A 24,382-nucleotide genomic window follows, 5' to 3' on the forward strand; every position below is an offset into this window, starting at 1 on the left:
GAGTAGTGGAGCTGGAAGGGACTTCAGCACTTGGTGGTCTGATCCCTCATTTAACTGAGAGGGCACGGGGGCATGGCCAAGGATCAGACTCCTTCTTGATCACACAGCAGGTTCTAGGTGGAGATGGAACTTGTCATATCCGACAGCTCCTCAGTGATAAGAGCCACATAAGTGATTTTAAGGAGTTACTGAAAAACTATGCCTATAGCTATCAAGGAGATGAACTTTAAAGAGAACCATCTACTTCTTGGGTTAGGGCTAGGCTGGAGACAGATGGGGTCCTAGCTCAGGCTGCTATAACAAAATACCATAAACTAGGTGGATTAAATGACAGAAATGTATTTCTTAGAGTTCTGGAAACAGGAAGTCTGAGATCAGGGTGCCAGCCTCGTCAGGTTCTGGTGAAGGTCCTGGTTTGCAAGCAGCTGCCTTCTTCCTATATCCTCATGTGGAGGAGAGAAGGGGTGGCATGGGGGGAGGAGGGAGACAGGCATCGGGTCTCTTCACCTTCTTATAAGGGCACTAATCCCACTGTGGGGGCCCTACCCTCATGACCTCATCTGAACCTAATTACCTCCCAAAGGCCCCACCTCCAAATACTATTACACTGAGGATTCAAAATATGAATTTGGAGGAGACAAAACATTTAATCCATAGCAGATGGTCCAGGAAGATGCAGTTAGAGAGGCTGGGCACCCCCCCTCCCCCACCATCAAGGGTCTTGGTGCCATCCCCATAGGCACGATGCTACCTCACGTAACAAGCACCTTCAGTGCCTATGGTGGTTGAGCTGTCACCAAGCCAGCAGGCAGAGCGAGGCCACGGGGAATTGCCCTCCGTGGCTCTTTCTCCAGCAGCACTGACCAGCTGCGGTAGTTGGCTGTGGTATTGCGGGCGGGGTGCGGGGGGGGTGGTGGATAAACAGAGCTAATACTTTGAGTACTAGCTCTCTGAAGCTGTACCCTACAAAACATGGACTGCTTAATTTTTTTGATGTATGACAATTGTATTTTCATTTTACTGAGACACATTCTCCGTACCTAAAATGGAACCAACTTGCCATTCCATGCCTACAATTCAATCTTGCAATGAATCAGAAACCCAAGGACCTGGTTCTTCCCTTGGCTCTGACACTTGCTCTAGAACCTGGGTGGTGTCCTTTCCCTCTCTGGATCTTCCTTTCTGTGCAATGAAGGAATTAAACCTCCTGTCCATCTTCTAGCTCTGCCAACCTGGGCTTTGAAGAATGAACTTGGTGCAAGAAGAGGTTTCCCACCTGCCCTCCTTAACCGTAGATGGTCGGAGTGGCTACACCGCCAATCACCCTACTCCTGGTCCTTAACTCTTTGACCTTCAGGAAACCTGGGGTCTCCTTCTGTCCTGGATGGCGTTCTTAGCCCGTCAGAGTTGCCCTCAGTGGCCGGGAGTGGTAAGACATGAGAATATTCCCCCTGGTGGCCAGAAAGCCCATCAGAAAGAAAAGGTGCCGTTTTCTTTCTTGGATTCCCTTAGCACTTCCTTGAAGCTGAAGGAATGACATCACAACAAAACAAAGTTGCCAAGACATACTCTAGAAAAATGTCCTCACATGGTTACGTTTTCTGCAAATTACAGCGTTTGGAGTATAAATCAGAGTAATTGTTTAAATCAGAGTGACTGTTGAAACAGATTTCCAGTGATCAAATCAAAAACGCAATCATTCTTGCGGTTCCTCCAGTGCTTGGAGCCCCACACACTCTGAAACTGTCGGTTGTCAGTTACACGGAGTGTTTACATTAACATGCTGCCCTAACAGAGAAAATATATATTTTAAGAAGAAAATGTGAATCCAGGGTTACAAGAATGTTTCTGAAACAGCTAAGTCATCTTGTTTCAAGTAAAACCAGATGTTTGCATCAAGAGAAAGCCAATCATTTCTTTTAATTATGCTCAATGGTCAGGCCACCAAGAATACCCACATGTGTACACATGAGCCGGTGGAAATCAAAGGCTTTGTGACAGAGAAAGCAATCAGCAACTCCCAGACCACCAAATGGCATCCCAGCACCAGCTCTGGGCACTTTTTGAGTTCCTTATCTGAGAAAACCAGGGTCCCGAGCAAGGCCAGGCTCAGGAGTGGATTCTCCAGTCGCGACTGAGGTTCCACAGAAAAGACGCCTCGACAGTTAAGTTGTCCTCTTAAGCACCCTGCCCAGGACAGCCCCCTATCAGCAAAGACTCAGAAAAGTGATGAAAGACAAGAGCCCATCCCCCTCGTTGTCTTTATCCTGAAGGAGATGCAGTGGACTCACATGCCAGCCTGCATGCCCAGGTGGTGAGTAGAAGGTACACCTGTTAGCTTGGGCTCCACTCTGAGGCACTGTGAGGTGTGATAGCCCTGGTGGAAGGTTCTCCAAGGGCCGGGCAATGACATCCCCGGCCGGTGGGCAGAGGGGAAGGCTTTTGGAGCTATCAGCTTCCCTCTGAGACCCAGGCTCAGTCTGAGAGAAGGTCTGCTCTCCTGAGCAGACATCACTGCCTGCTGGAGGTCTTCACTGATGGACTCACAGAGATTCGTTCTAGAAAGATCCTGGAGCCAAGTGTTCCCCACGACCAAAAAGACTGGCTGTGCCCTTAAGGCTTCCCTCCAATCACATCCACAGTACCTGAGCCTTCCGCCAAGTCCTGAATGTTTTTTCCAAACAAGACTCCAGCATCTGCCTACTGCTTCTAGTAACACTACAAAAATTTAATGCTTGCTTTGAATCTATTCAGCAAGCTTCATTGTTTAGGTACCAGCCTCACAATTTTCACTATTATTAGTTTTCTTTAAATTAACACGCTTTCCTTTCTTTTTTGGTTTTCACTTAAACAGCTTCTTTAGTCTTTTCCTAAAATAGTCAAGAACTCACAGATGTATTAGTTATATGTCTTTTAAATATGTGTTAAAATAAATATATGCCATTGAAATGAAAGTATTCACCCATATCTGGGCTAAAATCTTCTCACGTGCTACCATCAATACTTGTCCACAGCTTTGGACAACTATGCTGTAGAATTCTAGCATTTCTTCCGAACTTTTAATCAGATTCCTTTAAATGACATGGCAGTAAGTGAACGCAAGCCTGTATCACTCATGAGCTCTGGAACAACCTTTCAGCACATTGGTGATAGGAGGAGTTCAAGACCTGCTCTGTTCATCCCATTAGAAATAACCATCATTTCCCACCAAAAGAGTTAAGGTAGGGTTATTTTCTCCACGATTCATTATGAGAGGATGTGAGCAAGAACGCAAATACGTGCTAAATGTTTTCTCCACGTCTTCACTGCGCCCCCAAAATTTCATGGACATTGCAGTGTTTTTTCAACATAGATCCAGCACGGGAAGTTGTAAAGGAAAGCTAATCCTGTATTATTATTAAGCTAAGAACTCTGCTTTGAACTCGGCCCAGAAGTCAGGCCGTGTCTGTGGAGCAGCACTTGCTAATCACTTCTTGGCTGCGGCTCACCAGTAATGTCCTCAAAACCAAGCCATCCTGGGGATTCCTGAAGTCAGAAGGGAAGTGAATTGTTTAAAAATAAAACACTCCTACTTCAGGCCCTTCAGACCCCCCCCCCCATAAGACAGTGGTCTAATACTCTAAACGACTGTTTTGAAAACAGTTTTAACTCCATTTTGTCAAATGTTTGCTTGGGTCTTTCAACCTCGTGGATAAAGCACCCCGGCTTGGCTTCCAGGTCACTGTCCTGTTGTGTAACAGTGGGGTTTTTGCACTGTGGCTTCAGAGCTCAGAAGCTTCATCTGAAGTGCCGTTGCTGTGATTCCACCCATTCATTCCTCCAACCTTTTCACAAACAAGTATTAAGCACCTGTTGAATGCAATGATCCAAGATAGTTGCTTTGGGGGAATTGAAGATGCCTCACTCGTGCCAGCAGCTGACCTTTTAAAATCCAGAGACAATGCCAAGAACAGTCAGTCCTCTTTGAGTTCACCAGACATAAATCTCAGAACAACGCGGCATGCTGTTTAAGTAAGAAATTTTTTGGAAATTCACTTCTCTTGCAAGAGGTTGGGTCAAAGACTAAAAGGGAATTTAATTAGAGCCTTAACTGGAGACGCAAATAGGTGCTGAAACCATCAAAAAAAGAAGAGTTTGAAGAAAGTGGCAAGACAAATAAACTCCATGTTATAAATGTTTGATCCCACTCTCAGCAGCTTCAAAAACTATGTTCAGGCCTAGTAGGTGCATCTGGATGCCTGGCATACAGCTAAGCAGAGATCCAAAGCAGGTGGATCCCTTCACACCTTTGGCTACCTGGTATTTCCCCTGGGAGGAAGCCTTGGCCCTTGTCCCTGGCAGCTGATGTTTGGTAAAGATGCCTGCAGGGAAGGAGGCCAGCTGTGGGCAAAGGTCAGGAAGATACATCACCATCTTAGGACTCAGGGTCCTCACGGCTGCCACCCCAGAAATGTTGACCTTCAACCTGGTTGTGCCAGGCAGTGCCCCACGATGAATGAATTCCCACACTGTGAAAAGCCAGCAGCTGACCAGGCTGGTGAAGGCTGCTATCTTAATCTCATGGCCTGAAGTCTCCCGTAGCTGAACTTCACACACTTTGGAAGGTTATTCAATATTCATGGACAGATGGATCTTTGAGTGAAAGATCTGTACTGTACACTATCGCACGGGGGTATCTCAATAGGCAGGGTATTTGAGCAGCTGGGGCCTTTGCGGAGAACTCAACGCGTGTGTGGGGTTCTATACACTCCAGCTGGGAGTGACGCGCATCTAGAATATGGACAGCTCCTCACCAATACGCAATCTTAGAGTTCACCACCAGAGGGCAGCAGTTCACACAGACACAATGGAACCTCCCCATTTGAGAGAGGAGAAAACTGAGGTTGGGAGAGGGGTTAGCAACGCACGCACAGCTCACAGGGAGTACTCGACAGATCCAGGTTCAGAACCCCAGCCTCCCTACTCCCAGCCAACGCTCCTCCACCAACCCCCCCCCCACCACCACCACCAAGGTCTCCGGGAAAGAACATTCTGTATGGTTTATGCATCTTTACTTACAGTTCATGAAGTTGCCTGGTCAGACCTGCAGCTTCTCCTGCCAAGGGTCACTGGATCCCCCAGCGATTCCTGAGATGCTCTGTTTTTACTTGGCCCGCATTAAGAAATACATTGCACTTTGCAACCCACATTTAGTATGCTATATACCATACACAAAACTGAAACACATTTTCACAGAGTGATACGTTTATTCCTGAGATCCACTAGGATATTTTCAACTGTGCTTGATTCTATGTGTGTGTGTTTTTTTTTTTTTCTTAATGCTAGGTGGGTCTCCATCCAATGCTGATTTCACCACCCACTAATTGGTTGCCAGGCCTGGTTTGAAGCGTGGCCTGGAAAACGGCCCTCAGAAGAATACAGGATAAAGTCTAATGCATTGCCACCCCTGTACATTCCAGGTCCTGGCAAGAGCTTAGGAGGGGCTAAGGATGCTGAGCTTCTCCAGTCTAGGAGGGAGATGATGGCCCAGGGGAAGTACCGAGGCAGCATTGATTCTCCATTCAGCCTCACTCGGTCTGTGTGAGTCCCCCTGAGAGTTCAGCCCTGTCCTTAGCCTGCTCTGCCAGGATTTCTGGCTTCAGACATCCCTGTGATCAGCCTTCCCCTGCAGCCTATGGGTCCTAGAACTGTGTGGGGTCCCCATTCTGAAGCTCTGAGTGAAGAAGAAGATGGTAAGAAGGAAGGAGAACAATCGGAGGCCAGAGTGCAGAAGATGCTCACAGCCAAGGGGCCTTACTGGGCAGGCACTGCAAGCGGAACTTTCTGACTGGAGACCAGAACCTCCCAGGCATCCCCCGACTCTGGCAGCAGCCCCTCCCTCTGGGGCACAGATCTGCCCAGAGAGTCCTTCCTGACACTCTGCCAAGTATTTCACTTGCTCAGTTTCATCCCCCTCGCTCCTAGCATGTGACCTTATGAAGAAATTCAAAGGACGAGCCATCCCTCACTGATCAACCCCCCCCCACACACACACACACAGTGATCCTAAAGTCCTGCTTGAAACCAAGGGCAGGGTCTCAAATCCAGTTCCCTGATGTCTGGGGAGATTCCTGGTGAGCGCCCACAAATGGACGTGGAGCTTCCAGCTTCAATCCTGATACTCACCTCTGATGGGAGGAAAATGTATAGTAATGAAGAAAATCCTTCAAACCCTCAGCCAGGGCTCGGCCCCAGGATGCTGGCTCAGTCCCTGATTTCCTATCACATCACAGTTCCGAAACTGTGGCCCCAAAGAGAAGAATGACTCTGAAAGACTTGAACCAGTTCACTGCAGGTGGTATTTATTGGGTGTCTACCAGGCACAAAGCAGTGAACTCAGCTTCGAAAGAAGGAAGAGGGTGAGTTAGGTTCAGTCCTGCCTTCGAGTGTTTCCACAGCTTAGTAGAGAAGCGAAGCCAAGCGCCGGCTTGGGTACCATCTCCTGGGGGTCTCCCCGCCTTGCACGCTCCCACCCGGCTCCCTGCCCTACCCACTCCTCACTTACCATATAGGACTGCATTTCTTGGCTTACCTGCCTGCTTCCAATAGGATGTCGCTTCCTTGTGAGCAGGTCAGAGAGAGGCAATGCTGGGGCCATGAGGCAAGAAGGAGGACTGCCTATAGAAGGTAGAAAACACAGGGGAATTCATTCACCTCTAGAGTCTCAGGAACGGAACACAGCCCTCCAACACCTTAATTCTAGCCCAGTGTCCTTCTACAGACCCCGTAAGATAACCAAGGCGGGCTGTTTTAAGTCACCACACTGTGGTGATCTGTTACAGCAGCAAAAGGAAGCTAATACAGATTTTGGTCATTTCACTTGGAGCCAATACCCTGTGGACATCTCTCTGTGTTTCAGAGCAAGAGGAGACATGGTCGGGTGAGATAAGCTCGCCTCTTGAAAGCCATGTCCACAAGGGGGTTTATGTAGTTTTGTCTTAGTGGGAAAGGGGTTGGAAGCTGGGAAGAGAGGGAAGTGGCCATCTCTAGGGAATGGAATTCTGAGGCCGGAGGATGGAAGGGATCCTGCCTCACTGTACACAGAGCCCAGGAGTGGTGGGACCTGCTGAGGGGCACCCACAGAGACGTGGACAAGGAGCACCGGGGCCTGAGCCAACCCTTAAGTTCGCACAGCAGAGCAGGTACACAGCCAACAGGGGCCACCTGTTGAATGAACCGCCTGGCCCTGGACAGGTTGGGTGCTGGGTCCCCACTCTCATGGGTTTTCCTTCTAGGAGGGGCCAGACAGCAGACTTATAAACAAAGAAACAAAGACACGTCCATGCTTTGCAGAGAACAGGGCACTCAGTGGACCAGAGGTGGGTGACTGCGTTAGACTTCGGGATGGGGTATCAGAGTCTCTGATACCCCACCACGTTGCTTCGAGTTTTTAAATAAGAATTTATTTAATTCTTAATAAATTATTTAATTAAAAAATTCTTAAATAAATAAATAAAATAATTTTTAAAGTATTTAATTCTCCCAGCCGACCTACCGAATCTACATTATTGTCTTCTCCATTTTACAGATGAGGAGACTGAGGTTCACGGAGATTAAGTTCCTTGTCTAAGAGAACACAGCCGACCACAAAAGAATGAGGGCCAGGCAGAGGTGCGGCCTGTTGTCTGGCTCTGAAGCCACAATCTTTTCTATTCTGCTCGCAGGGGCTCCAGTTGCATCCTTCTTGGAATTGTCCCAAATGTTCCAGACAGAAATTTCTTTCCTGCTAGGTGTTGACATTTTGATCTTTCCTCCTTGGTCCCCTGGCAAGGGCAACGCATGAGGAGGTTTCCACGCTCCCAGCCGGCCCTCACGGGAGAGGATGAAGCTGGTCAACCGCTCCCACCCCCTCCACCCTCCTGACCTCGCTCCGGTGCTGTCCTGCCCTCCTTCCTGCCAGTGGTCCCCTCGGGCCCTGGTCCAGAGACCCAGCACCCGCTTTCCGTGCGGCCTTGCCCTGTGGGCCAGTGGGTGGGAGAGACAGCAAGGCCAGATGGGCTGAGCGGAGCCTGGAGTGACTGGCTGGTGGTATTCGAGCCTATTTTTATTCACAAAAATCTGTTCTGTATTTTATTCGGCTTTGGGGCAAAGGGAGGTCAACTCTCTTCACCTCTGCTGTAAGATGAGAAGAGTGCAGGAAATGAAATGACAGGGAAGCCAGCCGGGGAGAGGGAGAAAGGGCAAATTACAGGGAAATTAAAAACCTGTGTTCAGATCAGAGTGGAGGGTGTCAAAGCTCTCCTTCCACAGGGCCTTGCTCCCCAAGACCGCGGCGCCTGGCGATGTGAGCCCTGCTGCCATGCCTGGCAACCCCCATGTGAGGCCCGGGCACTTGGCATGCTGGTCTGGCACACGTGCTGCCCCAACCAGGCTACCTGAGGAAGGTCCTGGCTTTGGCTGCTGCACCATCCCCTGCGTCTTCCGGGTCCAGGGGGGTCACTGGAAGGAACCTCCCCAGGGAGCAGAGCCCTAGAGCCTGATGTGCTGGCATATGGCCCGTCTTCACCTTCATCATGGTTACAGAGTCCCTTCTGTGTGCCAGGCACAGGGGTCCTGTGCGTATGAGTCAAAAGGCATGAAATTATTTGGAAACTCAGATAAAGTAGCATCTGCTCCTTCGCTCCACAGAGGCATGAGTTCAGCTCCTACGCGTTCTTCAAAGCCCACCTCCGATGCTGCAGCCTCCCCTCCCTCCCGGGATGGAGCAGAGACTGTGGCTGTGGTCCCAGCATCCAAGAGCAGAAATATGCCAGGCAGACAGCAGGTGCTCACTTTCCTCTTGACCTGGTGGATGCAGAGACATGGTTTCAGTTCCATCCAGAAGATAATCTTGGAATACCTGTTAAGTGCTGGGTATGGGGACATGGGACAAGTTTCTACTCCCAGAGCTCCAACAATCTGGGGGGAGGAATAGGCATGCTCGACTCACCTCAGCAGAAAGCGGAGTGAGAGGAAGGCTGAACAGAAGTTTCCCCCAGATCTGGGAGCACAGAAGAGAGGGACTCATTGCCGTGAATGGGCCAGGGTGAGCTTATTGGGCAAGGAGGCATTTGGGTGAGGCCCTTAAAGAAGAGCAGAATTTAATTTTATTCTGGTTTTGTTTGTTTGTTTGTTTGTCGCTAAAAGAAATGCAGTGGCAGAGCCCTGAAGGAGATGGGGCAATGGCATCCAAGAGGAAGAGTGGAGAAACCAAATGGCGGCTGGGAACGCTGACCTACCGTGGTACGTTTGGGAAGCAGTGGAGAGCACTGTGAATTAGCCTCCTTGGGCAGCCATCACACAAACCCCAGGCTGGGGGCTTCCATGACAGAAATTTCTCCCTCACGGCTCTAGAGGCTGGAGGCCTGGGATCCAGGCATTGGCAGGGTTGGTCTCTTCTGAGGCCTCTCTCCTTGGCTTGTAGACGGCTGCCTTCTTGCTGTGTCCTCCTGTGATTCATCTCACTGTGTCTGCTGTCTCTCTGTATGTCCTAATCTCCTCTTCTAATAAGGACACCAGTCAGACTGGATTTAGAGCCCACCCAGGGAGCCTCATTTTAATTTAATTACCTCTTTAAAGGTAATTTAAATACTCCAAATACAGTCAGATTCTGAGGTCCTGAGGGTTAGGACTTCAACACGTGAATTTTAGGGAGACGTAATTCAGCCCACGACAGACAGCATGCCTGTCTGAAGGGGATGCATGGGGTGAGGAAAGAGGAGCAACATGGTGGTGAGATGGGGAGAACCTTAGGTCGAGGCCAGATTCCATAATCTCCTGAATGTAAGACTAATTCATTTGGCTTTTATGTTACTGGTTAATGTTATCAAAACATGCCCTGCACTCTGCTGTGTGCTAATAGATGTTAAGCAAACAAAAGACAGACCTTGGTGTTCCATGCTTGAGCTTGGGAAACCAATGTCTTCCCCGCAGGTCCTCTCAGGGCCCTTAAGTATCCTAATGTGTGTTGTGAATTCTCAAGAGGGAAGCATGATCTCCGAAACCAATTTTTAATAACTAGGAAACACCACTGAAAATACCAGGGAGCCAGCAAAGGTTTTTGAACAGAAAAGCAACATGACCAAATCTTGAGTTTTTCGTGCACAGGAGTTGAAAAATCTTGAGGTTGATGGGCCATCAGAGATGGTTAAACACCAGTCTCTGGGTGAGGGCACGTACCAGAAGGCCTGGCCTCCATGGGTAGGGTAGCCTGTGTCTGGGCAGAGCTCTCTGGAATCCAGGGGCGCTCCTCTGCTGCCTCACCATCCCTCCTTCCATTCAACAAGTATAAATTAGGCCCCTACTGTGTACAGGCACTCTGGTCTGCCAGCCTGCTTGTCCCTCAACTTGGAGAGCCCTGCTCATTGTCTGTGTCTCTGGGCAGGTTTTCTGTTCCATGTGGATAAGGGAACTCCAAGGAGTCTGAAAGCACCAGCCATCTGGGGCCTGCTGCCCTGGTCCCCTCTCTCCTCTTCAAGTATATGCCACACCTGATGCAAAGACCTAGGACACATATCAGGATGACTAGGACACCCCTGGTACCTCAGGGCTGAGCTGAGGCCCTGCTGCTCTAGGCAACAAAGCAACCGCAGGAATGCAAGTGCAACCCTTCTGGAACAAAGGCCTCCATTTTCCAGCTCACAGGAGGCCCAGGAGGTGTAGACACATCCCTGGAGACAGTCATTCTCAAGAATTCACAAGGTTCCGTTAAAAGTGCTAAACTGGGGGAAATGGGACCCACGTCTCAGACTCGGGCAGAGGAGCCGTGGGCCCGACAGCAGCAGAGATGGCCTGCCCACACCCAGTGGCCTCAGGGACACAGGTGGGCCTGCCTGTTCGAAGGCGTTCTCCTCTCCGCCTGGCCTAAGTCAGGGCTTTGCCAGCATCCCCACTGAGGAGCCAGTGGTAGCGGGGAGCCCTGCAGGAGCAGAGCAAGGACCTGATGGGAGCTCTGGGGGAGCGGAGGGCACAGGGTTGCAGGGCAGGGAGGGGCTGTAGGAGGGTGGCTGAGAGCTCTGGGGTGCTGGGCACCCAGACTGGTGGTAAAAGGCCAAGTCAGGCTGTCGGGCCGCAGCCTCTCAGCCAGACACCTCCGAGGCTGCTGGGAATTTCGATGCAGCAATTTGTGATTCGCGATTTGGGGATGCAGTCTCCTCCATACAGAAAAATTCTGATTTTTTTGTTACTTGTGTTTTTGCCAGTAATATACGTGACTAAAACGCCTGCCTACTTCTCAGCCACAAGTTTCATTATCCCTGAGCCTGGATGCAGAGGGACACCTTTTACCCACATTACTTAGTAACTACAATAAAAAAGAAAAATGAACAGAAAAAAACAGAGCATTTCACATGGTATTTCTTTCTGCCACTACAACATGTCCCTGTGTCAAATGACCCATCAAAATGTCAGGTGCCCTCCAGGGCCAAGGGGTGTCCTCTTGCCCTGTGCTCCTTTCACCCTCCCAACGCCCGTGAGCTCTGATGCTCTCGGGGTGAGTCTGGCCTTGAGGCAGAAGAGAGCCCCTTCCCACTACCCTCACGGGACTTTCTCGGTCATTCCCAAGCATCATGGATCCAAGGAACAGCCTGCCCCCACTCAGTATGCTTTCCTGGCCTGGCCAGCCTGTCACTGGTCTTTGCTGGTGTTCATCTCCAAGGGCTCAGATGGCATACATTTATGGAGCCTTTCCTTCCCATTTTCTCTCTGGTTCTTTGGAGGAAAAATGTTAAGTACCCAGCTTACTACCATGAGCTTTCCCTGCCATGATGGAACCATCGTCTTTGGGTGTCCCAAGTGGCACAGAAATCTAAAAAGACTGCAATCCCTCGGGCTCACATCACCTCACCACAGTCTGTGACCAAACGCCTGCAGCATACAAATGGAAGTTGACATGATTGAGCCCAGCTATGGCCCCAGGTAATTTCAGTGTCCCCGCGCTCCTGAGAAGCACCAAAAGTCCCGGGGGCTCCCAGCCCTGACCTTTCGTCCTGGCTCCAGACAAAGAGTGTCCCTCTCTGGACCACAGTCTCTTCTTCTGTAAAATAAACTCTACGATTCCTTCCAATTCCCCAAGTCTATAATCCCATACGCCTTCAGTTGAGTACCTGTAATGTTTCTTTTTGGGGAAAGGGGGATTTTTTATTTTAGGACTTGAAAGTTTTAACTTCAGACTGATAGTCATTTGGGATGATGTCACATTAATTCAAGGCTAAGGGAATAGCTAGACTATTGCTGTAGGCTATTTTTTATGGGGAAAAGAGAATGACTGGGGAAATTTTCTGTCCCCAAAAACATGTGTTCTGAGCACAGTCTTTCTTTCTCTGCTTTGCATGTACAATGGGATTTTGCCCGTTTCTTCCACACTAGGAGAACAGGTCAGGGGGCCTCCGCTCCTGGCTCCCTTCAGAATGCAGATGCCTGCAGTTCTCAGCAAGAGGGTGGAAGCAAGCAGGTGGTGAAACAGGAAGTGAGTGGCTCTGCTGACAAAGAGACTTCATACCAGCACTTGGTGCTTTGCCTGACGCTACGCTTCTGTCTAGGGCAACCTCACCCTGGGGCCGGGGGAGCGTCAGGCCCTGAGGACTCCTGACCTGCAAGCTTCACACAGCTGCTTGGGGCCAAATGGTGCCAGCTGGTCAAGTAACCCTTTGGGCACACCACACTCCCATTCAGCTTGAAGACCTGCTAGATGCCAGGGGGCGGCCTGAGCCATGGGTGCCAGAAACATCTGGTGGTACCAGCAAATGGGAGCTAACCTTCAGTCCTTTCTCGGGAAAACAGTTGATACCTAATAGAGTCTTGGATTACTGTGGTTTGGAAACGTAACAAGTTGCTACTGAGGACCTCCAATCTCCCCAGGTGTGTCAGAGTTCAATGTTGAGAGAAGGCTCTGAGAGAAGAAGGGCCCAGGCACTGGAGTGGACTTCAGGCCCTTGGGTAGGGCCGTGACATTGCCCAAGACCTTTGGAGTTTTGCACCGAACCCTAATTCCAGGCTGTACGGCCAGGTTGGCTGAGATGAGGCAGGGTAGAAAGCACAGGTGTTTCGGAACATCCAAGGAGTGCAACGTTGGCTGGTATGCAGAGCCCCGTGACTCTTGGAGGCCAATGAGGCCACATTTTCTGATGTGAGGCCAGGAAATCATGTAGGGTCCTCTTTGTTTCTCTCTGCAACTGGGCAACACATGCAGTCCCAGGAACAAACTTAAACTCAAATTGTGAATTTCTAGGTCACACAAGGACACAGATTAATCAGAATATTTACCAAATGCTGTCAACACAAGCAGGAGGGAGCAGGCCTGTTGATGCCAGTGACATTTTGTGGATTTCTTGTAGCATGTTTTGTCCATCCTTTCCTTAATTAAACATTCAAATCCTCTTCACGTTCTCTAAAACTAGATGCTGTCGTCTGCTCACCCGCTGAGCACCCGTAATCCAAGACACATGCCTGGAGCCACACTGGGCTGCGGGTCCCCAGGGCCCAGTTTCACCACATCATACACAACAGACACAGATGCACACACCAGGCATGTATCACGCAGATGCTACAAAGCATGCAAAGCCAGAAACCTCCTGTGAGACCCAGTCCCTTAGCCAAAACCCCGGAAGTTTTAAGCTGTCCTTGCAGAGCTGAACTATCCTGGCCCACAACACAGAACACCTGGTCCTCACAAGAGCTTGCTGATGTTAACACCGCAAGTGCCACCCCATATTTTGTATGGAGAAACTGAGGCCCAGCTGACCCAGGCACAGCAGTAGTTTAGAAGTCAGCTGTTTTTTTCATTTTTCATGAAGTTTTATTAATATCTCACAGACACATTTTCAGAGATCCTGAACTATACCCTAGGCCCTCTCCAGTAGGAAAGAGTAGAAACAAAAAGGCAGAGCCAGTGCAGCCCTGGGAGAATCTGCTGATTCCCGAGATAACCTGCCTCATCGTGATGGCTCCACGCTGTAGATGACATGGGTCTTGAGTGGTCAGCAACTGATCTCAAGGCCCTGGAATTTAGTGGCTTGGCCACTGCACGTACGCTCTTTATCATGGCACCTCAGCACAGGGTCCAAGTTCAACCCCAGGCATTCTGCAATCTGTCTTTATGATAGGGAGTCTGATGCCAGGGAAACCTTTATTCCGGCAGTGAGTGGACTACCCCAGTGATCTCATCCCTCCAGCTGCCTGAGTCCCATCCGTGTGCCGGGCTCCAGGTGAGCTGACTCCCTCCTCGCCTGCCTGGTCCACCCCTCATCCTCTGACCCGATTCCACTAGTGGACCGAACTGAACCAGGCTTCCACCTTCTCCAGGCAAGGACCCTGGGTGATTCATGTTATTTGAGTCCACAAGGTAGGACCAGAAAAATTTGTGGATGACAGTGATGCTGGAGATGATCTGTGATATAATTTCCAGCAAATAACCCTCAAGGACCCAGCGGCCATCTTTTCAACTGAGGATACCAACCCATCATATCCTTTCATGTGAGATGAAATGAGAAAATGTGAGATACTATATGTACAAATGCTTCATAAATTGTAAGACGTCATACAAACGATAATGAATACAGTCTCCCTTGCCCTGATCAGTGATCGGTCCATTTCTAATGACCCTTAGCTTTTGATTGTTATTTCCAATACCTGAGCCAGACCCATCTGCCCTGTCCGTCTTATCAGGAGTTCACATTTTGATAGCCCATCCACCAGTTCCTCTGTTTTAGATAGCTGCAACTGGTCAGCCTAGCGCTTTTCCGATGCCCAGACAAGCTTTATGTGGCACACTGGAGATGGTTCTTGAAGTAGTGGAGAGCCAGCTTGATCTGGACCCGAGCTTTGGTGCTGGTCCAGTATGCGTTGTAGCTCTTCTCCAGGGCTGCCAGCTCTGGGTCCGCCACTGGAGAACAGGGCTGGTGACTCACAAACGAGCAGGCTCCCGAGCCCATCAATAAAGAACTCTGAGTGAGCCACTCGCTGCAGGCGGGGGTCGAAGCCAACCCTTTGGAGCCACTCTGTGTGGGCCAGGAAGAAGCTGACAGCACCACTGGTCACCACGCAGCTAGGGAAGCCGTCCAGGGGCCGGAAAGATCCTGACCGCCGGTGGAGACAGTCTGCATTCTCACTGTGCTCCAGGAACAGCTTAAACTGGAACACGCTTCCAAGCACACTGAACGCCTACCACGTCCAGTTCCGTCTTCTCCAGGACATCCACCAGCACCTCAATCTTGGTCTTGTCGTTGAAGAGAAAGTCATGGTCCACCCAGAGGACGTATTTGGTGGTGACCTGAGATATGGCCAGGTTCCTACCAGCAAACCAACCCCGCCCATAAGGCATGGTGTCATATTCCACGTGGCTGTTGTCCTTGCTGTCATCAGCCACGATCACGGCCAAGTCTGGGTAACGCTCACGAATGCCCTGGAGCATGGTCATGAGCTTGTGGAGATGGAGGAAAGTTTTGGTGGCCATGCTCACCAGGTCTCTGAGCTTCCTCTCTGGTCCAGGGTCATATAACTTGGGCATAACAGGAAGGCAGATGGTCACTGGAAACTTGGCCGCTGAGGACTTGGACTCCAGACTCATCACATCCACCCTGCAGCGCTGGTACTCTGTGCTCGTGTATGTCACATACATGCTGGAGTATGAAATTCAAAAGCTTCCGGTTACTGGTCGAAGTGGTCAGCTGCTTCTGGCCTCTGCCCTGCAGCACACTGTCTGGGATGTCAGCAAGGGTGTTCAGTGTCCCCGGAGAAGCTGTCAGGGTGACCTCGTAGAAGGGAGCATCTGGTCCTTCAAACCGGAGACCCGCACGAAGTCATCCTGAAACCCGCCACCTCGCACGTTCTAGGCTGGTGGCGCTGGGCGGCTGCCCTGCCGATTGTCTAGCCCTTGGCACCTAGTAGTCAGTTTAGTAGTCAGTCAAGGTTTAGGCTAAAAGCAAAGAAAGGTTTCTCCCCCTACCCGTAGAGGAAAGGGGCTCTTCCTGGCCTGAGGGAGTGCCAGCAGCCCAGGCCTTGTCTCTGCTCTCTGTCCCAGCTTGGGGACTGACCACTGCTCACCACTGCCCTTCGTACATACCACCTACTCAGAGTCTGGCAAACCCTAAACTTTGGCCACGAAGGCCACATTCTGATGGCCGTGCTATGCTGAAGCTGGCTCGTCCCGCCCCCCAGACAGCCTGTTGTTAAATATTCAGCAACCTTGCTAGTCAGGTGTTTAAAGGTTGGTATTATGAAACTGACCGTGGTGGGAATGTTTACACCATGGAAATCAGCAAAGGCCAAATGCCACACATCAGGGACTTTTTTTTTCCTAGAAAGATAGTTCATCAGCACATCACTGCTCGCCAGAGAGAATCACTCTGACTTCAATAAGACCTCAGGACTGGGACTTCCCTGGTGGCACAGTGGTTAAGAATCTGCCTGCCAATTCAGGGGATGCGGGTTCGAGCCCTGGTTCGGGAAGATCCCACATGCCGCGAAGCAACTAAGCCTATGAGCCACAATTACTGAGCCTGCGCTCTAGAACCCACGAGCCACAACTATTGAGCCCGCATGCTGCAACTACTGAAGGCCACGCACCTAGAGCCCATGCTCCACAGCAAGAGAAGCCACCGCAATAAGCCCGCGCATTGCAACGAAGAGTAGACCCCGCTCGCCGCAACTAGAGAAAGCCCGCACGCAGCAACAAAGACCCAATGCAGCCAAATATAATAAATAAATTTATTTTTTTAAAAAAAAGACCTCAGGACTTTGTGAGCAGAGGGGATTTCTCTCAGGATTCATGGTGCATACAACAGAACCCGACTCTGGTAAGCAGGCATGGGATTTTGGGGATGGATGTCAGACAGCTTACAGAATCCATAGGAAATATGGAGTATCAGAATCGGGAAACAGGCTGGAACTGAGCATGGCCAGTCAGGGTGTGCCAGACCAGGCCACCACGCGACTGGATGCTCGCATCTCAGTTCTGCTGCTACAGGGCCCTGAACTTCAACCCCGAGCACTTCCCCCTCGGCCAGAGAGAATTCTAAATGCACCTGCTCCTTGACATCCCTTGCTCTGGCTCTGAATGGGTGCGTTTGATTGGCTGACTTTAAGTCGTATCTGCAGCTCCCAGCAGTCAGGGTCACGAAGAACAATTCTCAGGCCTTTTCTGCTGCTGTAGCAGGAAGTAGAAAGATGACAACACTAGCGGATTTGCCAAAGAGAAGAAATACTGAGAATGCCCTCTGCAGAAAGGCTCTCCCGAGCCTGTACGCTGCTGAGTTGATTAGTCCTAGAGCGACAGAAGAGACTGAGAGCTTAAAGGGTCCTACCCTCGAATCTGCTCCCACCCTGACATAAGTCCTTCCCTCCTCTGCCCACCTAGTCGTGATTTGTACAACCAAAATCTTGCTTTTAGTGAATAAGATCCCTTTCTGAAATGAAACAGCCTTCCCAGATACATCCAGGGCTTGGGTGGCATATTAGTCACTCACACCTTAGTGTGGATCAGTTTAATCTGACATTTCCCCCTTATCCTCTGCATTCAGCTCAACTAAAAGAGTGGGAGTAATTCTTGATCACATACTTTAGTGGAAGAGTTCAGCATGGATAATCCAGAACAGGTAATCCAAGAAATATTTCCATGTGGCTCTGGGATATAGCATATGAGTCATTCATTATATAAAGGCATTAGAATTGCCTGTGTAAATTATGAGCACAATGGATGGAGAAAGGGCTGCCATAGTCCATAAGTCCAGGGGTGCCTTTCAGCTTACAGACTGTAAAATCAATGGCACCCCTTGGAGTTGTGCAGTGCACAACCTATACAACTGTATATGGTAGCCCTAGTGGAGGCTGTTCGGGGCTCTCTGAGCAGGAAGGGAAGAAAGCTAAGAAGAAACACCAAAGACCACATAGAATTGATCTTATCACTGGGAGAAGATATATTACAAGATTTAATACATAAAACGTAAACATACGCACAGCACATGAACACTTATAATAAGGCATCTTCGCATTCGTCCAGACTCACCCTAATTCATCTAAAAATAATCCGAGAAGGACCAAAGAACTTCTCAGTGTTTAACTATGCTTATGAAAAACAAAATATTAGGGCTTCCCTGGTGGCACAGTGGTTGGGAGCCCGCCTGCCGATGCAGGGGACACGGGTTCGTGCCCCGGTCCGGGAAGATCCCACATGCCGCGGAGCGGCTGGGCCCGTGAGCCATGGCCGCTGAGCCTGCACGTCTGGAGCCTGTGCTCCGCAACGGGAGAGGCCACGGCGGTGAGAGGCCCGCGTACCACAAAACAACAACAACAACAACAACAACAAAATACTAGAGATCTTTTCATCATTCAAGGATGTGCTGGCGGGAGGAGGGAGGGGCTGCCGGTAGACAGGTGGGACGACACTAAGCTGCTCGGAAGCCTGGTCCTCGGGTTGCTGAGTGACAAGGGGCTGAGAGGAGAGAAGCACACAGCCCGCCCTGCTCCCCTGAAGGCATGTTCCTTTATAACATGCGAAAGGAACTTACAGAGTAACAAGTCCCCGATGCAGGAAGACTTTGGTCTCTAAGTGATCCCATGTTTGCAGCCTGTTGTTGATTTTACCCAAAGGAAAGGAAACAAATCACCACTTTTCTCTTGGAGGCCATGGTTGCAGCCCACCTTGGTTTTCTCGTCATCCCAGAAGACCTGGTGTCCAGAGCAGGAGTCAGCTCGGCCAGGTCCAGACCGTACAGCAGACCTCAGGAGACATGTGGGCCCTTCGGCCTCGGACCTGGGCACGCTGTCCCCTGAGCTCTCTGGTTCAACTGAAATCAAGCTGGACTTGGGCCGCCAAGTCCAGAAAACAAGGCCTTGGCTTGTGGTTAGGAGGCCTGGGCGCTAATCCTGCTGCCACCCAACTCACGGGGTGAGCTAAGAAAGCCCCTTCCCCTTCTGGGCCCCAGATGGAGGCTACTGGGGCTCTTCCTCGTTCCCACCATGGCTGCTGAAGCGCTCAGGCTGCTCTAGAGACCTCTGTCTGATCCATAACTGCACACACCACACAGTGCTGACCTCAAGCACATACATGGAGCTGGATGTTCCCTTGGGCCTCCTCCTTTTGCCACCTCCCAAAGACCCATTCTCTCAGAGTCAGACTAGGCTCCCAGTAGCCTGCCACCCCAGGAAGGACCTCACAAGGGTTAAACGTGAAAAACAAAAGCAGATGAAGGAAACTCAGGAAAATGTATTTTATAATCCATCGGGGGAAATGCCTTTTTAGGCATGTCACAAAACCTCAATATCCATAAAATATGAGATCGACAATTTTGACTAGATTTCCATATTAAGAAGAAGAACACCAAACAGCAAAGGCAAAGATAAATGAAAACCTAGAAGAAAATATTTGGAACTTATATCACAGGTAAAAAGATTAATTTCCTTGAGACTTAAAAAGCTCCTTTGGAGTTTGAGAGATCGAATAACTAGCATCCCTTTTCCTACCAAAATTCCAAACCAACTTGTAATAGACACAGGAATAGGTAAATGAGGACCCCCAAACCAGCTTTATTACTCACAGAGCTTTTGAAGAACATAATTTAGGTATGCAAACAATGGGCCTCCTAATGCCAGACCCTGGGATGAAGCATATCTGCCCCCAGATCACAGGCAGCTGTGGAAACTTGCAGGCCTCACCTGGCAAGGGCAGGGCCTCTGTTGCTAAGTTGAGTGCAGAGCCGAGGGCCGGCGGGAGCACCTGTGTTCTGCAGGCAGGCAGATCCCAAAGGGCAGGGAGAAGGAGGCAAGGCCTGTTCACTTCCTCCTCCCAAACTTACCAATCAGATCATTGACTTCTCTTCCCCACAGTTGAAGTGAGTGATGGGGGAAGGGGGTCAGAGAGAGGACAAGATTTACATTTACTGATGTCCTTTCACTCGGAAATATAAAGCATGGAGAAGGGAAATCCTCCCCCCGCCCCCCGCCGCTTCCAATAAATTAGAATAAGTCAGTAGAAGAAGAGCAATAGTACAATAGAAAAATGGGAGAAGATGTGAACAGACCACGCATGGAAAAGGAAATTCAGATACACGTACCAACATATGTGAAAGATGCAATACCTCACTCACAATATAAAAATCCAAATTACAACTACCACGAAATATCACTCTGTACTTGTCAAACCGGCAAAAGTCAAAAAGTTTGTCACCACGTTGTGTTGTGCAAATGTGGGGAATCAACACCCTCAGACATTGCTGGGGAGATGGCATAGCTTTTATGGAGGACAGTTAGGCAATAGGAATCAAAATTCGAAAGGCAATTCCCTTTGACCCAGCAAATGCACTTCTAGTTATTTATCCTACAGATTTGAGATACGTGATATTCATGGAAGTGTTGTTTTTTGTAAATGCAAAAGACTGAAACCAACCCAAATGTACATCGATAGAGGACTAATAAAATAAATCAAAGTACATCAATGCAATATAATAATACAGAGCTATAAATAGATTTAGGTGGTTCTGTATGTACTAATATGAAATGATCTCCAAGGAAAGTAATATGAAATAAAGATACAAAATTTTTTGTACAGCATGCTACCATGTCCTTAAAGAAAATAATATATGTGCTTAGATATGCATAGACTCCTCCTAGAAGTTCACATAAGAAACTGGTTCCTTTAGACAAACTGGGAGATGGGGGATAGGGTGAGTAGGAGACCCACTTTTCACTGCATCATTGTATGATGATAAGGGCCCATAGGATGCGTAAGGTAGGCTATCTATCTTTTCCTACTTAATGTGAATTTTCCTTAATGGATGACTTTCACCTAGTCATGATGTGGTAGGTTTGGAAAGAGGCTGCTTTTGGAGCTGAGGCTCTTGGGGGAGGCGACAGGCCTTGTGGGCCATCAAGATAGTAGGTTTCGAGTAGCCAGAGGCCAAAACAAACACACACAGAAGAGCTAAATGTAAAAGAGGGATCAGAGATGAGGACAAACCTCATGAACTAAAAGGCTGGGTCTGCTAAATTCTTATGGTAGAGGCAGACATGTCTGAGGACAGGAAAATGCATGCCCTGCTGTTCAGAACACCTGCTTCAGAGCTGCGAATGAAGACAAAGGACCTTTAAGCCACAGCCTCCTGACTGTTTGCTCCCCAGCCACTGTGGCAGCTGTTGAAATGGCCCTTCCATCCCACTAGAATCGGGAGAAAAACATCCTGTGAGGAAACCACAGCAAAGAGAAATTGTCTGGGGGCCATTCATCAGTGGGAAACCCCTGTCACAGAGCTCCACTCCTGGAGCTAAAGACTGCCCCCAAAGGGCAGGCATCACAGTGCACGGCCCCCGTCCGGAGCAGGAATATCCAACACTGCCAAGGGATCAGCGCTGCTGCTGAAGAAGCCACACAGCATGCACTGCCCACAAGGCCAGGCTGTACAGCTACAAACCGGGGGTGCATCCATGAGGGTATGTGTGACAGTTGACTTTATGTGTCAACTTGACTGGGCCACAGTGTACCTGATATTTGGCCAGATGTCATTCTGGGTGTGTCTGTGAGGGTGTCTCTGGATGAGATTAACATTTGAATCAGTACACTGAGTAAAGCAGACTGCCCTCCCTATCGTAGGTGGGCCTCATCCAATCAGCTGAAGGCCTGAATGAAACAGAAAGGCTGACCCTTTCTTAGGGAAGAGGACACTCCACCTGCCCCTCTGTTTGAACCGGGACATTGGTCTTTTCCAGCCTTCAGACTAGGACTGAAATATTGGGGCACACAAGTGTCTGTTCTGGGCAGTCGCTGCTTCAAAGTCTTCTGGCTTCCGTCATTTCCACCACACGCATGGGTGCAGCAGCAGGAGAAGAGGGAATGTGGTCGACCGCTACCGTGGTGCACTCCGAAAATGCCTTCGCTGACTTCAAACCTCATCTCCCTCACCGGAGACCCTTACACCCATGAATGCTCTATCCTAATCTGTCCAATTAACCTTCCTAATAGACCATAAGTTATAAACCCTAGGGTCTACAGGGACCTGGCCAGTAACAAAAATGTCTGAAATGTGAGTGGTGGAGACTATGACAAGGTGGAGAGTGGGTAACCCATCAAGCACATGCAAGTTCAAATTTTTATTAAACAACATGCTGTCAACACAAAACACACCATTGTGTAACCTTTGTGGGCTATAAGCTCCCCATGGCTAGTTACAATGAAAACTAAAGTTTCAGATAAAACTTTGATAAAAATAAAATAAAAATAATAAAAAATAATGACAAACAATAGCATTGCTATGAACAACCAGGAACTTCTCTAAGATAGAGAGAGTGTGAAATAAAAATCCTTACAACAAACCCATGAGGGAGGCGCTACTATGATTTATTTTACAGATGAGGAAACTGAGGCACAGAGAGGTTAAGTAGCTTATCTAAGATCACACAGCTAGTAGTATTAGAGTCAGAACTTGAACTTAAGTATTCTGTCTGCAAAGCCATTGAAATTGGGCTTGTTGTGAATTCGAAAGCTACAAGAGAACTGGACTCTGTTACACAGGGGCATGATTATTTATGTCTCTGGCTGTATTCCTACAAAGTGCCCTGGAATCCTGAGCATACATCCAGGGATTTCCAATCCCTACAGAGAACCAATCCCTGTCAAGAAACTCCCTCTTTTATCAATGGGGTTTGCTTGGTGGATGAGCTGGATAATTGACTCTGTTCTCTACTTTCTTCAGTGTAGATGGACACAGTGACCAGTAAAAGCCAATGTCTTTCTGACTTGAAAGCCAAGGCTTTGCTGTGGTAGGATGCTCACGATGTGGAGGGCATTCTACACACAGCTTTGTGACCTTGAGCAAGTCCCCAGGTCACAAGGGCTTTCACCTGTGAGCAGATCAGGCTGGAGGAGATGTTCTCTTAGGTTCACCTGGGCCCATGAGACAAAGTTAAAAGTAGGGTTTTAGGGCTTGGGTTAGTCAGCTCAGGCTGCTATAACAAAGTACTATAAACTGGGTGGCTTAAACAACAAACATTTCTCAGAGTTCTGGAGGCTGGGAAGTTCAAGATCAAAGTGCCAACAGATTCAGTGTCTGGGGAGGGCCCTCTTTCTGATTTGCAGACAGCCACCTTCTTGCTGTGTCCTCCCATGGCACAGAAGGCTCCGGTCTCTTCTTCTTCTTGTAAGGGCACTAATCCATCATGGGGACTCCACCCACATGACTTCATCTAAACCTAACTATCCCCCAACTACAAATACTATCACATTGGCAATTAGGGCTTCACATCATGAATTTGGAGGGGCGGGGCCACACACATTCAGTCCATAGCAGAGCTGACAGCTGAGTATAGTTGCTGAAAACACACCTTGAAAGAGTGTACCATGCTTATCGCACAACTTCATGGCAGCCTTCCCTGGCCTTCCTTTCTGTCTGACCACCTGCTTGTTAGCTAATGGCATGTATTATAATTCTGGGGAAGCTCAGTCCTATCTTCCAAGTCTCCATTCCCAGACCACTGCATAATCTGAGCCTTCACACCCGTTCTTCAGCCCTCGCCCAGTGAGGGCTTTGAGCGCAAGCCAGAGGGTAACTAGAAACCCCTTTACTCTTGTGGTTCCTAGATTCACCCCCCGGGGACCTGCATGTTCGAATTTTGTTGTTGTATTCATTTGCAAAAAGCCAAATAAAGAACCTGCACCTGAAAAACATTGAACCTTATATGGTACTTGGAGTTCCCAGATGTAAAACTAGAGGTTAATCATATACTCCTGTACAGGGGAGAGAGCTGAGGAACTAGAGAAGTAGCTTTCCAAAGCACACAGCTGGCCCTGGATATCTTCCCAGCTCTGCTGGAGAAGGAAGGGTAGGTCGCTCCTCAGGGGCCAGGCAGCCAACGCCTCCCCAGGCAAGGTGACCAGCCAGAAGAATCCCATAGTCCAAGGTCTCTGGCAATCCTGAGCTCCGGCATGCAGGCTGGGCAGGATGCTCCTGCTGCTACAGCCTGGAGCCACTGCTCACCAACAGCTGGTGGTGGCACTTTAGGCCTCTCCAAAGGGCATGGCTTGTGGCTCTCATGACCATACAAATAGCCAAAAGAGCTACTTAAGTGATCAGTGATCTAAGTATCTGTTAATGCTCAACAAGCCACCCCAACCCAACGGCATTAAACAACGATCCCTTATTATTTTGATTTCTCATGGGTGGAGGAGTTGAATGGGCTCTGCTAGATGGTTCTCATCCAGGCCCCTCACGCCGTTGTGGGCAGGCAGTGGCTGGGGCAGAAGTCTCTGAGGCTTCCTCCCTTAAGGGAGGAAACTGGGACCTCAGCGGAACACCCCCAGCATGGCCTTTCCACGTGGCCTGGGCTCCCTTACTTTAGTCTTCATTAAGGTTCTGCTCTGCGATGGGAGATACAGGGAACA

General features: G+C 49.3%; 1 pseudogene; it reads right to left on the minus strand.

The window, feature by feature from the left end:
• Positions 1-14,774: 14,774 nt before the first annotated feature.
• On the minus strand, positions 14,775-15,803 carry LOC131765242 (beta-1,4 N-acetylgalactosaminyltransferase 2 pseudogene; annotated as a pseudogene).
• Between the last annotated feature and the right edge of the window lie 8,579 nt (positions 15,804-24,382).

This window comes from Kogia breviceps, chromosome 11 (assembly GCF_026419965.1).
Source record: "Kogia breviceps isolate mKogBre1 chromosome 11, mKogBre1 haplotype 1, whole genome shotgun sequence".
Taxonomy (NCBI): Eukaryota; Metazoa; Chordata; class Mammalia; order Artiodactyla; family Physeteridae; genus Kogia; species Kogia breviceps.